This window comes from Tenrec ecaudatus, chromosome 2 (genome assembly GCF_050624435.1).
Source record: "Tenrec ecaudatus isolate mTenEca1 chromosome 2, mTenEca1.hap1, whole genome shotgun sequence".
Lineage (NCBI taxonomy): Eukaryota > Metazoa > Chordata > Mammalia > Afrosoricida > Tenrecidae > Tenrec > Tenrec ecaudatus.
In genome coordinates this window covers 203,885,267-203,903,615 of record NC_134531.1, presented here as the reverse complement: position 1 = coordinate 203,903,615, position 18,349 = coordinate 203,885,267, and the positions used below count along the sequence as shown (strand labels likewise).

At 38.7% G+C, this 18,349-nt stretch overlaps 1 non-coding gene across 1 annotated transcript; it reads right to left on the bottom strand.

Annotated features, from left to right (window-relative positions):
* Positions 1 to 13,419: 13,419 nt before the first annotated feature.
* On the bottom strand, positions 13,420 to 13,526 carry LOC142441929 (U6 spliceosomal RNA). Its single transcript, XR_012783207.1, has one exon. It is a non-coding gene; the product is annotated as a U6 spliceosomal RNA (small nuclear RNA).
* Positions 13,527 to 18,349: the final 4,823 nt, after the last annotated feature.

Genomic DNA, 18,349 nt, shown 5'->3' with positions numbered 1-18,349 from the left:
ACCACATTTGCTTATGCACACACTTGTTTTCAGCAATCATGTCTGGAAGGTGTGCATCATGGAATGACAATTTGATTGAAGAAAGTGTTCTAGCATTGAGAAAGTATTTGAGTGGATGAGCAATGTCCATCAGTTGCCTTAATACTAATCCTATAAATATATGCACATAGAACTATTTCCTCATCTTTCAAAATTGCATCCCAAGGCTTTAACTTTTTTTGAGTTCTTTCAGTTAAAGATATGCTGAGTGCGTTCTTTCTTTTGGTTTTGAATTTAACAAATTTTTAATGAATTGTTGCAAATTTCATTATAATTTTTAACTTTGTCTTCTCAGGTGCCCTTTGACAATTTCTGTCCAGCTCTATGACTTCATTTTTTTCCATTTGCCTTGGCTCATCTATGATTAAGAGTAAGTTTGATACACACAGCATGTCTTCTGTGACATCTGCTTTGATCTTTTGATTCTTACCTATTATTTTAATGATCTTTGGCTTTTTTAGCAGTTTTATTAGCACTTCATCCACATTTCATGAATTCAATATTTGAATCATATAAGAAGAATTGTACAATTAGCACCACATTCAGATGTTGAACGTTTTCCTATTCCTTGTACTTACTGTTATTCATGTCATTTTTTTTTCTAATTAAGGCAAAAATTACACAGGAAAACCCTTTGATTCCACAACTTCTATATGTGCATAAGTCAGTGCCATGGATGATACTCCTGATTAAATTAATCATTATTGATATCTTTTTCCACATTATTCCATCACCAAGAACATAAATTCAATGCCTCCTAAGAGAAAAATATTTTTCCTCCATGTATAATAATTATTGGTCAAGTTTGACTTCTTGTCTTTTTCCTTTCTTATGGATGATGCATTTGCTGTTCTCCCTCCCATAGCTTCCAAGGTCTTCTCTCAGTTGTGTTTTTTGCAGTCAATCTCTTCCTGAGACGTTCTCAAAATTCAACTGGGATAAACTCAAGTTTAGATTTTTGTTTCCATGGACTTGTTCTACTTTTTTCAACTTCACCCTGATTTACCTATGAACAATTTTTCCAGAGTTATCTGCTGGCCTAGTTTTAGCTGTTGGTATTAAACTTCTCCATGATCTCATATTTCTTCCTGAGAGGTCTCTGAATATAGTTACTGTTTGTGCTGTTACAAAGGATATTTACTATGAACAAATCTTTGACCGGGCACAATTCTGTCATGTGATCTCCACCTTCACTTCTATCATCAATTTCAATTTTATAACTTCTGTTCCATTTTGTCTTTTTCTTATTTTTGACATTCCCACAGCCAATTATTATCAATGCACTTTAATTGCATCTTTCATCAATTTCACACTCAAGTCTATAGAACTCTTCAATTGGTTCATTACTAGCTTTTGGTGTTCATGCATACATTTGAATAATATTTGTATAGATTGCATATCCTTGAAGTGGGAGAAATATACCACAGAGAGCATTGTACTTCAAGACTAATTTTGCAATGTCCTTTGACAATGAATTCTAAGTCATTTCTCTTTATAGTTTCATCTCCTGCATGCTATGTCACATGATTTTCTGATTCAAAATGGCCAATACAAGTCCATTACAGCTCAATTAAGCTTAGGATATCCATCTTGATGTATTCCAGTTAATTTGTATGACTATCAATTTTCCTAGATTAATGTTTTGCACATTCAACGTTGTGATAATTAGCAAATTTTTGCATGCACATTCTTCCTCAATGAATCTTCCTAGTCTGGAAGCTCCACTGAAAAGTGTTCACTTTGGGTAATTGTGCTGACATTTAAAATATCAGTGACTTAGCTTCTAGCATTATAGCAACGCAGAAGCCACCACACTAAGATAAACTGGCCAAATATTAGTGGAATCTATTTATAGACTATACATATTTAGTAGAGGGGTAGTAAATTACATAAGGCGATATAGAAAAAATTCTCTAATTCTGATCAAATCACCTTTACCTGCATGGATTTAGTAAGATTGGGCAGGGAGAGAGGTTAGATATTGATATAATTCACCTGTGATTGTGAAAATGATTCCCTGCTGTGTATCCAATGAGCCCTCTGAGAAGCATCAAAAGAGATCTCATTACTAGAAGAGCCTGGAGTGGAGCAAGTCCTGCGAACCCTGTATCCCTGCACATTGAACTTACTGAATCCAGAAACAGCTATAACATCAGAAGAGCAAAAACAGACAAGCAACCAGATCATGGAATAGGGTCATGGGTTTCCTAAACCAGGGAGCAAGTAACTCCAGCTTTTGTGCTGGAGGCTGGCTCATGGAGTGGAGTGCCTCAGGGCATTTAATTGTGAAAGCTTGGCTTCCTGGCCCTCCTAAATAGTGCTGAGTGTCTTTAGCCTGACACTTACTGATGTCCAGTGCGTCTGTGCACTTAATCCAGGGTCCGTGTTTACTCATCCAGGGAGCTGGAGTAGAATGCCTTCCTGTTGAGCCTTGTAGTGGAATCTTATGCTCCTTTGAGGATTCGTGAGCAGAGCTGATAAAACTTTGTAACATGTTGTGATAAACAACTTTCTGAGTCATTTCTCACTGGTATTTCAATGAGGAAACTTCCATATTCTTATATCATGGAAATGCTGTCAGTTCCATGTAGCCATTTCAATGAATATTATAAGATAGAGGGGGTAAAATAGAGGATGTTAATCAGAACCAATTAGCATTATATGGTCATTATGCATTTAATTATTAATCACATATAATTATTAATTACAATTACATTAATTTCTGCACATTTAGTATAACCAATGCAGATCACAAAAACTATATATAAGAACACCCATTAAAAAGCTGTTGCCTTAATCAGAAAAAACAAACAAATTCAAGCCAGAGCTGATTTATAGAATCCAGCTGTGTGTTTCCAAGATCATTTACAGGAGTAGAAAGCCCACATTTTCTCCTATAGAGCTTCAGGTGGTTTTGAACTGTGGACTATGTGATCCCCAGTGCATAACCACTACATGATCAGGTATCCTGGAGTGATAATGAGGTTAAAGTTAAGAAATACTTAATAATCAAATGAGAGTAACAACATTTCCAAGGGAAGTAGACACCACATAGAACTTTCTTCTGTAAACAAAATTTTAAGCTGTGTTCCTGCAGAGTGATTTCACTGGGGCATGAACAATCAGGAGATCTTCTACAGACGGTTTATGATGCTGAGACAGAGCATCGTGATGTAATACTGTGTTACCCCTTGGCTCACTCACATTAGGTAACAGTCGAAGTCTTCGGTTACAGAGGTATTTTATTCTTAAGTATATATATATATATATATATATATATATATATATATATATATATATATATATATATATATATATATATATATATATATTCATTAATATTTTACTCAGATTTTCAGCATAGAAACCTAACAAAAGCTATTTATTTTGCCCTGTGTGTTCAGAGTCCTCATCAGAATTTCAAGTGGATTCATTCAGTTTGCTCGCCTCTACCTTCGCTGTGTGCCATCCTGTATTTGCCTTGTGAAGCCATCCCTCCTCGCTTTGCACTGGTGTCTTTGGGATCTGTGCCCTGAGATGTAGCATTTATCAGATTACATTCTCATGATTGAGAATCCTTCTTGTTTTTATTAAATTAATTTTTATTTAATTCCCTTGGCTTTAGGCTTTCAAAAATTGTTTTATGTGCACGTAAACCACATATTATACAAGTCAATGGTTCAACAACCTATTGTTCTCATGTGCCATCCATTCATTTTCAACCCTTAGTGGCCTTCGGCACACCAGAAGGAAACACTTCCTGGTCCTGAACCACCATCACAGCTGTCCCTATCCTTGCAGCCACTGTCAATCCATCTCTGTGAAGGCCTTCCTCCTTTTTCACCATGTCTCTACTTTACCAAGCACATACCTCATCAGGACTTGAAATCTCATGACAACATATCCAATGATTGTTAGATGAAGTCTCGCCATTCTTGCCTCTAGGGAGCAGTCTGGTTATATATAATTTTTAAATTTATATTAATTTATTTTTATTTTTTATATTATCTTATTGGGGGCTCTTACAACTCTTGTTACGATCCATACATCAATGGTATCGGACATATTAGTACATATATTGCCATCATTCTTTTCTAGACATTTACATTCTATTGAGCCATTGGGATCAGTTCCTCTTTTTTCCCTCCCTTCCCCCATACTCGTGGCCCCTTGATATAATTTGTTATTATTTTCATATCTCACACAGACCACTGTCACCCTTCCCCTGTGGTTTCTGATTTTCTGCCCCTTGGAGGGTGGTGGTGGTTATGTGCCATTCATAGTGATCAGTCCTCACTTCCTCCACACCTTCCCCCTAATCTTTTAGTATTGCTATACCCTTTTATTATTGAATCCTGGATTCTAAGTGTCGTGAGCTTTATCTCTTGCCCATATCCATGTATGTGATCTGATCCAGTCCAGAGGCAGAAGCAGAACTGGGGTCATGATATTTGGGGGAAGAGGAAGTCTCACAGAACCAGAAGTACATTGCATGATCCATCAGTGCTCTACTGCACCCTGATTGACTCATCTCTTCCCTGCATCCCCTCTGTGTAGGAATGGTACCTTGTCTACAGATGAGAATAAAGGTCTGTGGCAACCCCCCTCATTCTCACCCACGTGCTTTTGTTTGTTGTTTGTTATGAATCTTCTGATGCCTATGATGCGGTCTCGGTGACACTTCATGATCACACCTGGAAGTGTGCTTCTTCCATGTGGGCTTGTTGCTTCACTGTCAGAAGGCCGTCTTTTTAATTTTAAACCTTTAAGATCCCAGAAGCGATATATTTTAATAGCCTGGCACAATCACAATCTTCTGTCTTCCCCACATGTGCTTATGCACCCATTTTGTCTTCAGTGATCATGCTGGGGATTGGAGTAGGGGGTTTGAGCATCACAAAATGCCGGTTTGTTAGAACAAAGAGTTCTTGTGTTGAGGGAGTTTAGAGTGGAGGCACAAGGCCTGTCCGTAGCCTCAGTGTTGCCTTATAAATATATGTACATAGGCCAATACCTCTATTTTTAAGTAACACCACTGTTAATACTTCTATCTCTAAATTTGCTTCCTAGAGCTTTCCTCTGTGTCCTTTTGCCTCCTCCTGCCTCACCATCATGATCCCCCTTCTTCCACCTCTTAGTACTCCCTATGACCTAGATTGGTGCTGCTCTAATACCCACAAGAGCTCTACAACCTCTTAGATGTTGGTTTTAATTCCCTAAGTTTCCCCTGTATATGGTGTTGATTGTTCACCACACCCTTTTCTCCACCACCGTCTCCCTACAAGACACTCCAGGACCATAGACCCAATTGCTTTCTCCCTGAGCTTGCTTCCCATATCTGTGTGATATAAGTAAGCAAACCAGCAATGTCTGACTCCAAACAATAAGAAAACAAATGTTTGAAAAAAGAAAAGGGAAGAAGAAGAAGAAAAGAAACATACACAATTCAAGTTCAAGGTCTGTCTGCTTGCCTTTATGAATCTCTTTCTGTGGTCATAGGGGAGATCAGGGGTCTTCCCCTCCTTGCCTGAAGTCTATTTTGGGACTCTGTAAGGTGCATGTGGATTGGATTTGCTCCAATTGCCGATATGTTATTCTCCCTTCTTGGTTTGCCCCGCTGTGAGGGATTCAGGACATATTATGTCCCCACTGTGTGTCCCCATTATTGTCCTCTGTCACAGTGTGCTCCATTTAGGGGACAATATGTCTTGAGTTGTTGGTTGTCCTACAGTAATCCCCTCTGTTCCTTAGCAGTTCTGTGGTAGGACATCATCCTCTGGGTTTGGTGGGCCACTATGGAGCCTAGGCCGATTGTCCCTTTTCTTTTCCCTCCTTGGTTTGCTTGCATGTGGGGGTAGTAAGTCATTTCCTTTCTCTGACCTGAAGGTTTAGTGCTTTTCTCTGTGGCACATACTTCTAGGGAAGGGGTCGGATTGACTCTGATTGTGGCCGTCCTTGGATCTTTCCCTGCAATCCTCCATGCGGCTACATTGCCCTCCTTTTTTGGTGGGCCGTGCTAGGGTCTATATGTACACTCACAACTCTGTGGAGACACAACCAACATTCTCCCACTGGGTGGATTAGTGTCTTTTACCCCCATGCCATCATCTGTTTCCCATGCCCATTATCTCCCTCCTTCTTCCACCCTATCCCCTTGTTTATGTTGGAGTCACATGTACCTCCTTGGGTTTGGTCTGACCTTCACCCACTTGCATGTGCCTCTACCCGTATATTGTGAGATAAGTGTCTTTTCCTCTATAACTTCTGCACTGATTATACTTACCCCAGGGGATTCATGTTATATGTGTCCTTTGGTGATTGGCTGAATTCACTTAGCATAATTTCCTCCAAATCTGCCCATGAAATGACATGTTTCATGTGATCATAAGTGATTTTAAATGCTAAACAGTACTCCGTTGTGTGTGTGTGTGTGCCAGAGTATAGTAATTCCACTGGTCTATAGATGGAAATTCAGGTTGTTTCCAAATCTTTGAGATTGTGGATTGCACCCCCAAAAACATTGGGGCAGAGACGACCAGCCATGCTTGATTGCTTGCCTTTTTTGGTACATACTGTGTCATAGGGTAGATTAATTTCCATTTTATTTCAATATCGCTGGGTTGCCTTCCACACTGGCTGGACATATCTGCAGGACCACCAGCAGCGGAGATCTTCCTTTTCTCCACATCCCTCCACCGTTTGGTGCTCTATAATTTTCTGATTTGGGCTAACTTCAATGGTGGTAGATGGTATCGCATGGTTGTTTCATTTACATTTCTCTTATGATTAATGATAGGGAGCACTTTCTTGTGTGGTTATGGGCCATAGAGTTCTCCTCTGTAATGAGTCTCCATTTCAATTATTTTGCTCACTTCCTAAAGGCGCTGTTTTCCTTTTTTTGCAGGCCAGGAAGATATTGCACATTAGAGTTATAAGCCCTTTGTCTAATGTGACTTTGCTAAAAATCTTCTCCAAGCTTTTCTTTCGTGCTGCATTTGTTTTGTTCTTTGTAAGTGGTTTGTTTTTGTTGTTTTGTTGTCTGGTTGTATACTGTTGCTTGTTTTTCCTCTGTCTTGTTTTCGTGCATGTTATTGTCTCCACAGGTCTCTCTGAATAGGACAGGCTGGATGAACTATCTGGAGGAAAAACAATGGGACCGACAGTTCCAGGGGGACTTGGGGTAGGGGGAGGTGGGAGGGTAAGGAAGAAGTTTTAACAAATACAGGGACAAGGGAAAAACATAGGACCTAAAATGGTAGTGAGGGGGAAGTGGCAGACCTAGTGGGGAATGATCAAGGGTAAGGTTGCTTAGAGAAGAGGTATAGCTGTAGCCCAGGTGGGGACGGAGCATGGTAGGAGGGCAGGAGGAAAGTCAAGGGAGATGGAGGAAAGAGCTAAGAGTCAAGGGGCATTTATGGAGGTCTAGACAAAGACATGTACATGCAAATATATATATGAGGATGGGGAAATAGACCTGTGTGTCTACATTTATAGGTTTAGTATTAAGGTGGCGGAAGGACCTGGGCCTCTACTCAAGCACTCTCTCAATGCATGAATATTTTCTTTTATTAAATTGGCACTCTACGATGCTCACCCTCCCGACACAACTGCTGAAGCCAAAGTGGGTGAACAAGTAAATGTGGTGAAGAAAGCTGATGGTGCCTGGCTATCAAAAGAGATAGTGTCTGGGGTCTTAAAGGCTTGAAGATAAACAAGCGGCCATCTAGCTCAGAAGCAACAAAGTCCACATGGAAGAACACACCAGCCTGTGTGTTCACGTGGTCCTGAAGGGATCAGTTACCAGGCATCAAAGAACAAAAACTCATATCAGTGGCTGCACACCTCCATGATATGATCACCGAAGACAAACAGGTGAATAAGCAAATTTGGCGAAGAAAGCTGATGGTGCCCAGCTATTGAAAGAGATAGTATCTGGGGTCTTAAAGGCTTGAAGGTGAACAAGCGACCATATAGCTCAGAAGCAATAAAGCCCACATGGAAGAAGCACACCAGCCTGTGTGATCACGAGGTGCCAAAGGGACCAAGTATAAGGCTTCATGCAAATATATATATATATATATATATATATATATATATATATATATATATATATATATATATATATATATATATATATATATATACACACACACCATAGTGAATTAAGGGGGAAGTGCAGAGTGGAGACCCAAGGCCCATTTGTCAGCCACTGGAGAGCCCCTCAAAGAGGGGTTTAGGAGAGGAGATGGGTCAGTCAGGTGCGAGGTAGTATCCATGAAGAACACAGATTTCCCCCAGATCCTGGATGCCCAAATCAGAAAAATCAGAGAGCAACAAATGGTGGAGGGGGTGTGGCGAAATAGGAAATCTTCTCCACTGCTAATGGTCCTGTTGACACGAACAGCCATTGTGGAAAGCAACACAGCGAAATTGAAAGAAAATGAAAATTGATCTACGTTATGACACAACTATATCTGTACTGGGCATATACCAGAAGAGGTAAACAATAAAACACAAGCAGTCACCTGTTCCCCATTGTTTATGGGGCCACAATTCACAATCTCAAAGAGTTGGAAACAACCTGAATTTCCATTGATAGACGAGTGGATTAGTATACTCTGGAACACACACACAATGGAGTACTATGCAGCATTAAAAAGCATGGATGATCCTCTTTTTTTCTTTCTGATGCAAAGGGCTTAAGTGGAGAGCAAATGCTTTGAAAATGATTAGGGCAGAGAATGTACAGATGTGCTTTATACAATTGATGTATGTATATGTATGGATTGTGATAAGAGTTGCATGAGCCCCTAATAAAATATTTTTTTATTAAAAGCATGGATGATCATATAAAACATGTCATTTCAAGGGAAGAGTTGGAAGAAAGTATGCTAAGTGAGTTCAGACAATCACAAAAGGACAAGTATAACATGAATCCCCTGAGGAAAGTATAATCAGAACAGAAGTTATAGAAGACACTTATCTCACAATATACGTGTAAAGGCACATATAGTTGAGTGGAGGTCAGACCAAACCCATGGAGGTACATGTGAATCCAATATAAAGAAGAGGCTGGGTGAGGGGGAAGGAGGGAGAAAAGAGTAAGGGAGAAAGTGAGATAATGGCATGGGGGTAACAAGTTACTAACCCACCCAGAGGGAGCGTATTGGTTGTGTCTCCACAGAATCGGGAGTGTGCTTACATACCCCACCTCGGCACACCAAACCGGAGGGAAATGTAACTACATGGAAGATTGCATGAAAAGATTAGGCTACAGGGCCGGACCCAATCAGAGTCAATCTGACCCCTACCTTAGAAGCATGTGCCGCAGAGAACAACACTAAACCTTCAGGTGGAGGAAATGAGCAGAATTACTACACCCACATGGAAGCAAATCAAGAAGGAAAAAGAGAAAGGGACCGTCGGCCTAGACTCCATATTGGCACAGGAAACCCAGAGGACGATGTTTCTCCATGGAGCTATTGAGGAAGAGAGAAGACTGTAGAACGACCAACAGCTCAAGACCTGTTGTCCCCTAACTGGAGAAGACTGCGACAGAGGACAGTAATAGGGACACACAGTGGGGAGATAATGTGGCCTGAATGCCCTGCAGTGGGACAAACCAGGAAGGGGGGCATAACATATCAGGAATTAGAGCAAACCAAATCCAAAAAGCCCCTAAAGTGCCCCCCACATAGACTGTGACCTTTGAGGGGCAGACCCTGGAACTCCCCTAGGACCCTGGGGCAGAGATTCATAAAGGCCAGTGGACAGACCTGGAACGATGCATGTTTGTTTTTTATTCTCCACTTCTCTTTTTTCAACCTTTTGTTTTCTTATTGTTTGGACTAGGACATTGCTGGTTTGCCTACTTATATCAGACTGACATGGGAAGCAAGCTTGGGGAGAAAGCAATGAGGCCAATGGTCCCTGAGAATCTTGCGGGGAGAAGGTGATGGGAAAGGATGTGGTGAGCAATCAACTCCATAGACACGGGAACAACTAGGGAATTAAAACCAACATCTAGGAGGCTGTAGAGATCCTGTGGGTATTAGAGCAGCACCAATCTAGGTGAGAGGGAGTACTAAGAGGTGGAAGAAGGGCCAATGTGATGATTGGGTAGGAGGAGGCAAAAGGAAACCGGAAAGTTCTAGGAAGCAAATTTCTAGATAGAGGTATTAACAGTGGTGTGTACTTATGTAAGTATATTAATAAAAAAACCAGTAGAGTCATTGGACTATGTACAATATTTATAAGGCAATACACTGAGCCTGTAGATGGGCCTTTGTCCTCCGCTCTAACCTCACTCAATACAAGAATACTTTTTTCTAACAAAATGGCATTTTGTGATGCTCATTCCCCACCCCCACCCAATAACAGACCAATTGCTGAAGGCCAAACGGGTGTACAGCAGATTTGGTTAAGACAGAAGATGGTGGCAAGCTATTAAAAGATTTAGCTTCAGGGATCTTAATGGCTTGAAGTTAAACAAGTGTCTCTCCAACAGTGAAGCAACAAGCCCACATGGAAAAAGCACAGTACCAGGTGTGATCATGAGGCGTCACTGGGAGGGGTTACAGGCATGAGAAGATCCATAACAAGCAAACAAACAAAAACACGTTGGTGAAAATGAGGGGGATGCAGCAGAGACCAAAAAGTCATCTGTAGACAAGGGAACATCCCCGCACAGAGGGGTTGCAGGGAAGGGATGAGTCAATCAGGGTGCAGTAGAGCACTGCTGTTTCATGCAATACACCTCTGGCTGCTTGATGCTTCCTCATCCCCCATTAACATGACCCCAGTGCTGCTTCCCACTCTGGACTGGACCGGAGCATGTACATAGGTATAGGCAAGAGATAAAATTCATGCTACACAGAAACCAGGAACAACAATGGGAATAGCAATATCAAAAGCATAGGCAGAAGATAGGAAGAAAAGGAGTATGTATTGCAATGAATGGCAAATAACCCCCCACCTCCACCCCATTCCAGTGGGAAGAGCAACAGAAACCAGAGTTGAAGGGAGACTGGTTTGTGTGAGTTATGAAAATAACAGTCTATAATCTATTAAGGGTCCACAAGGGTAGAGGGTGAGGGAAAAAAGGAGGAGCTGATCTCAAAGAATGTAGATCAATAGAATGTAAATGTCTAGAAAAGAACGATGGCAATGTATGCAATAATATTTCTGATACAATTGATGTATGGATTGTAAGAAGAGTTGTAAGAGCCCCCAATAAAATTATATAAGAAATAAATATAAATTTAAAAAAAGAAAGAAATATGGCCTGAGTGCTCCCTAGAGATAGAATGGAAAGATTTCATCTAACATACATTGGACATGTTGTCATGAAAGACCATTCCTGATGAGTTATGTGCTTGGTAAAGTAGAAAAATAGAAAAGGAGGAAGGCCCTCAAAGACATGTATTGACAGTGGCTGCAAGGATAGGGACAGTTATGATGGTGGTGCAGGACCAGGAAGTGTTTCCTTCTGGTGTGCCGAAGGCCACTAAGGGTTGGAAATAAATGAATGACACATGAAAACAATAGGTTGTTCAAGGAGTTCTGCTGGCCTAGTTGGTTTTATCCTGGGCCACTAAGCACAGGTCAGCAGTTTATAACCACCAGCCTCTGCAGGGGAGAGAGAGAAGCCTTTTAACTCTTAAAAAAAGTTACATTCTTGGAAACCCAAACAGAAAGCTTTATCCTGTCCTACAGACACACAATACGTCATTCCTGACTTGATATTAATAAAATATTGTTCATACTCATATACATACTTATACCATTGTAAAATGTTCTGCTTCCATTTACTTTGAGTTATTGTTTCTCCAGTTTGTTTGTTTGTTTTGTTTTTAACCCTACTGAGGTGTTGCTGTTCCTTTTCTGTGCCATCCAGCTGGTTCTAACTCAAAGTACTACATTGTACCCAGAACAGAGCAACACCAAGTCCTGCACCATTCTCACCATTGTCGTCATGTGTGGACCAATTGTTGTGGCCCCTGTGTCAATCTATTTAATTGAGGATCTTCTTTCATTTCACTGTCTATCTGCTATATAACATATGATACATAGTCTTAATCCAGCCCTATCTCTCTCTCCCAGAGTATGTTGAGCTTCAAGATTATTTAACTTTATAAAAAATAGAGTGAGGACAGGATATTATTTAAAATTATTCAATTTTTATTGCCCTTATTTTCTAACAGAAACCTAAAAGAATTAGAGAATTCATGAAATTAATTCAGTTGATTAAACTAATTATTACAATTTAAGTTCTATTTTGAGTTAGGCACACCAATTATGTTCAATGAAATCATATTTAGAATTGTGGACAATATTGCTTGACTCTAAAATATGTCTAGAATATTAATGCAAAATTATTTATAATATTGGTAATATGGTATGAGTTTTTCTCTTTTCATTTTTGATATTGATGACCAACACTTCTTTAATGTACTCTTTGAAAAAGCTGTTTGGAAAGAAAATCCAGGGAACCACTGCAAGCAGCCTGCAACACTAGACTGGATTCCCACAGCAGGATTTTGTAATGCACTCATTCTGAACCTTTCTGAAAGACTCATTCACTGCTTCCTATAGCAGCGCAAACTCAAGAGGGCTGCATGAGGCCTGAGCCCACATTCGGTCAACTTTTCTCAGTCATGAAGGGGAAATATATTTGCATATTTTTCCACAATATAATTTAATACCATCCTTAAGTGGAGCCCAGATGTCAAAGAAAGGTGATTGTTTAGCAGATGCTACTGTGGTAACCTAAAACGAGGTTGTATCTGACTCATGGAGACCTTATGTGCCATAGAATACAACCTAGCCCAGAAATGTGACATAATCAAATCTTCATGTTGGAAGCAATTATTCCATCCACTGTGTTAATTCATCTCATTGACTTTCTTCTTTTTCACTGATCCCCTACTTTTCTAGACATGATGCAGGAATTGGTTTCCAAAATGTATATGTTGAAGTTTCATCATCTTTATTCCTAAGGAAAAATCTGGCTGTACTTTCAAGATACATTGGTTTGTGTTCCTGGGAATTCCTGGTCCTTTCAATATTCTACATCTATACCATAACTCAAATGCCACATTCTTATCCAGTTTTGCTGGTTCACTAAACACCTTCTCACACATGCACAGACAGATAGACAGACACACACACATATAATAGGAATTGGAAAAACACCTATGAGAGTAAGAAAGGACCACCACAAGTGCAAGTGAAAAATGTGTAATATTATTTTGCTTTAAATTAATATGCAGTAGACAGATTCATAGTCGAAATTTAAAGATAGAAATTCAGAAAATATAGATATACTTAACCTTTCATGTTGGCATAAACTTTTTCTTTTGGTAATAACTCTTTTTTTAAAGAAATATGGAACGCTTCATGAATTTGCGTGTCATCCTTGTGCAGGGGCCATGCTAATCTTCTCTGTATCGTGGCAATTTTAGTATATGTGCTGCCAAAGCGAGCACGGTAAAAACTCTTTAAATGATATCTCAACCCAAAAATTTCACATAAATAATTTTATTTGCTGTTCAAAAAATTTGTTCTTACAAAGGGGGTTGTTTGCTTCCTCCAAATATACAAATAATACACAAACAATATGAATATATATTTCAAATCAATAAATATAATCAAGACTCAATATAAATAATATAGTTTTGAAATAGAATTTCCACGTTACTATCAAATATGAGAAATTCTAATGTACTCATTCAAAAAACAACCTCTAAAATTCAAACTCACTGAGTGTAAAGTGAGTTCCATCTCATAGCGACACTATAAGACATGGTTGAATTGTTCCTGTGGGTTTTCAAGTGCAATTCTAATTTTTGTTCCAATTTGATTCCTTAGTAACTGGGAAAATGCAGCACAGACAAATGTCACACAGCTTTCACATCAGAATGTCAATAGACACCTGGGATTTAGCTCGCTTTTACAGAAAATGTAAGTAAGCACACTGATGATAAATTACTAAAGTGAATCCACATGTGTGATAAAGATTGAATATAAATTTAGTAATCTGAGATTTAGAATGACTTGTGCATTCCTGGATTAAGACGTAGCAAATAAATTGCATCATTATTAGATTCAGTGCAGGTTTACTGATCCATTTGAATGAAACAAAACAAAATAAAATCTATTCTGTTTCCATTTATTACAATTACTTAAAACACTGGAACAAATATGCACAGATATCCATGTTGGATATTAATTAATCCTTATGTAGCAGTTGTATTAATAAGAGAACTACTTGTATGATTTTTTAAAAAAGACTTTTATACTGACTCTTACCGCTTTTTTAAATCAAGATTTTATTAGTTCCAGTTTACCAATATCTGAAAAAAAGGGAAAAAATGACAACATTTAAAACTATGTATTACTTCCCTCAAATTTTAGGATAAAGTTGCTTAAATAAATGCCAGGTCAGAACACGATAAACAGGCATTCTAAAGGGGACTCAAAGATATTAGTATAGGAGAGTCAATATAGGAATCATGGATACCATAATAAATTGTACTTTCTAATTATAGCTCTCACTTCTACCAGCTTGTATGAGCTGTCGAATCTTTACATTACCAAAAGTCACAAGCTATTTGAATCATTATTGCTATCTAATCTAGGCATCATCTGTGATAATTCTATTCTTCATCCCTCCAAAGAATTATTTACACTTTTTATACAACTTTGTCAAAAGCATATGTCCAATAATAGGTCTTTATATGTAGGGTATAACTCTTTTTCCCATGAATGTAAGACAGTAATCTGTCTTCCTAGTGTGTACACTAAGTATTTTTATTATTTCCAGTATTAAATTTTGCTTTTGAAATGTTGGACATTAAATCTCCATTCTGAATACTGAAATAAATAGAGTTTTTTTTTTTCTCTCTAATTAACTAAAAAAAACTACCAGGAACATACAACTCAGGCATAATGAAGTATACAGGGTTCTCTGGAGAAACAAAACCAGGACACTTATGATTTTATATATATTTATATAGGCATATATATATATATACAACATAAGAAACAAACAGTTAATTAATCTATAGAGCAGTAAAAATGAGTCAGTGCAACTCACTTTTGTGAGACAGCTCATACACTGGCAGTCCTTCAAAGGCTAACGGCAGTCGGGTAGTCCTCTGTAGACTTATGAAACACATTAATGAGGCAGAGTGCAGGATGATCACAGGCCAGTGGGTAGAAAACATTGGATCCAGTGGCACTGAGCACTGGCAGAGGTTTCAACGTGGCTTCTCCTGTTCCCTGGGCACAGGATCTATCAGAACAATAGCATGAGTCTTGTTAGTAGAGTTTCTCAGTGAGTGAGCTGAGGGAGAAATTCTTGTCAGCTAGGATGTCTCAGGGGCTGAGCTGAGAGAAAAAGGTGTCTCCCACCTCCAAGAAGGAAATACAGGAGTTTCCAGAATTCTCAGGAGAAGGCTATGCCCACAGAGAGGCCTCATTGGTTATATCTTGGTTGACAGGCCACTCTCCACCCCTTCACTCATAATCCTCTCAAATTGATACCAGATTATGTAACTACCCCATGGGCTTAAATTGTGAACATCTAGTTTACAGGAGGCCACAAATAACAGTGGAAGCTCCAATTCCTTTTGCTGGATCACATGGCATAGATTAAGCTTACAGTGAATCCCCTCTGACAAGGGGTCTTAATAGCCTTATTCTCACAAAGAGTGCTTCAGAAAGTACATTATGGTGGGCATTTTTGTTGTGGTTAGGGGCGATCTGGTTGATTCTGACCCTTCGTGACATTATGCACAAGGGAATGAAACACTGCCTTGTTCCTAGCCATCCTCACAATTATTCCTATAATTAAGCCCATTGTTGCAACCACTGAGTCAATTCATCTTCTTGAGACCTTACTCTTTTTGCCACCCCATAACTTTACCAAGCCTGAGGTATTCGCCAGGATTTTGTGTCTGCTCACAACATATACATATTCAAATATGTAAAATAGAGTGTCACCATCCAGTCTCTAAGCAGCACTATGGCAGTACTCCTTCCTAGATAAATCTCTCTGTCCTTTAAGTAGTCCGTAATACTGTCAGTATTCTTCGCCAGCACCACAATTTAACTGAATCTTCTTTGATCTTCTTTATTTAATGTTGAGCTTTCACATGGACATGTAGCAATTGAAAATACCATGACTTAGATCAGGTGCACCTTAGTCTTCAAAGTAATATCTATGCTTTTCAACACTCTAAAGAGAGTTTATGCAGTAGATTTACCTAATACAATATGTCTTTTGAGGTCTTGACTGCTGGTCTGTGAGCATGATTGTGGATCCAAGCAAGACAAAAATCTTTGACAATTTCAAATGCTGCTCTGTTTATCAGAATGATACTATTTTCCTGCTGTGTGGGTTTTGGATCTTTTTATATTGAATTGTAACCTCTACTGAAGAATACAATCCATGATCTTAATGGCAGATGTAGGTTCAATTTTCACACTGTATAATTTCAACTCGTTCTAGACCCATTTTAAAGTTGTTCTCATTTTCAATATTTCTATTCAATTAAGATTTTTTCTCTATTTAGTTTTATTATTGTTATTAGGGTTTTTTGGTTTGTTTTGTATATTTTTCTCTATATGAAATCCAAATAGGAGGTAAATCTATAGAGACAGTACTGGATTCATTGTTTTGGGGAGTAGTGCGGGGAAGGTTGGGAGGAAATGGGGTGTTGATAATGAAAGAAGAAACTCTTCTAAAATTGATTACAGTAAATATTGTACAACTCGATGCAATTGAACTATTATATTGTATGATAGGTGGAAATGATTTTGAAGAAGGATCATTCTGATAAAGGTAAATGAAAAATAATTGAATAAAAACAAATAGGGATCTTAAATCCAAAGAAAGTAATCTGATAAATGCTACATCTCAGTGCATAGATCCCAGAGACACCTGTGCAAAATGAGAAGAAATGGGTGAATAATTTCAATACAAGTTTGCAAAGAGAAAAGGGAGAGGTGAGTGTACAGAATGAATAAACATGTAATACTTAAGAGAACGATGAACATATAGGGCAAAATAAGTAGATTTTGTAAGAAGCTTGTATGTTTAAAATTATAATAAATTATTAATAAATGTTATTTAAGAAAAATATAGCTCTGCAGATACAGAGCTTCAACTATTACCTAATATGAATGTGCAAAGGTATAACTCAGTGTTACATGGGGCGCTCCATCAACCATCCTATACAGTCTTTAAAAGACCTGCTGAATGTTCTTGTCCCAGTGAAATCATTCTGCATGAACACATTCTGAACCTTTTGTTTAGAGGAAGAAAGTATACATTTATTAACTTTAACCTCATTATCACACCATGGGTCCTGGACGTGCACTTGTTAGATACTGTGGATCACAGGGGTCACAGTTCAAAACTACCTGTAGTTCTGTAGGAAAAAGGTTGGCTTTCTACACATGTAAATGCCCTTGGAAATCCTCAGGTGGCTGCTGTGTCAGCATTAGCCAATGGCAGTGATTTTGTTTCTTTCTGATGAAAGCAGCTTTTCAATTACTTCTCATATGTACTTTTGTGATCTGAGTTGGTTGTACTAAATGTGCAATGATGTAATTTTAATTAATAATTATATGTAATTAAAACTTAAATGTGCAAAGACTAATTAATACTAACTGGTAATAATTCATTTCCTCTATTTTATCCCTCTAGAGTCCAATATTTATTGCAATGGCTACATGGAACTCAGATACAATCCATGATTTAAAATTTACTATAGACGTTTCCACATGGAAATGCCGGTGAGAAATGCTCAGGAAAATTGTTTATCAGGACATGTCACAAAGTTCTTTCTGATCTCCTGAAGGAGCAAACCACTCCACTTCAAACCTCAGCTGAAAACATTCTGCCCAAGTCCTCTGGGTGAGCAAATCCCAGTCTCTGAATGATGTTCACAGAAGCACCCATTTCCAGTAAGTCTCAGAACAAAGGTACACAACCCAGATTTCCCAATTAAATGCCAAGGGGCGATGTACTCCATAAGCCAGCCTCCAGCACAGAAGCATTTACTTTTACTTGCTCCTCATTTGGGGAAGCCTGGACTCTGTTCCATGTTCTGGGTCCTTGTTCTGTTACTGCTCTTCTGATGTTATAGTTGTTTCTGGACACAGAAAATTCACTGTGCAGGGATGCAGTGTTCACAAGACTTGCTCCACTTCTAGCTCTTCTAGTAAAGTTAGTGCTTCTCAGAGGATTCATTTTATGCACAGCAGTTTGTCATTACAGGGAATCCTATTCACAATCACAGGT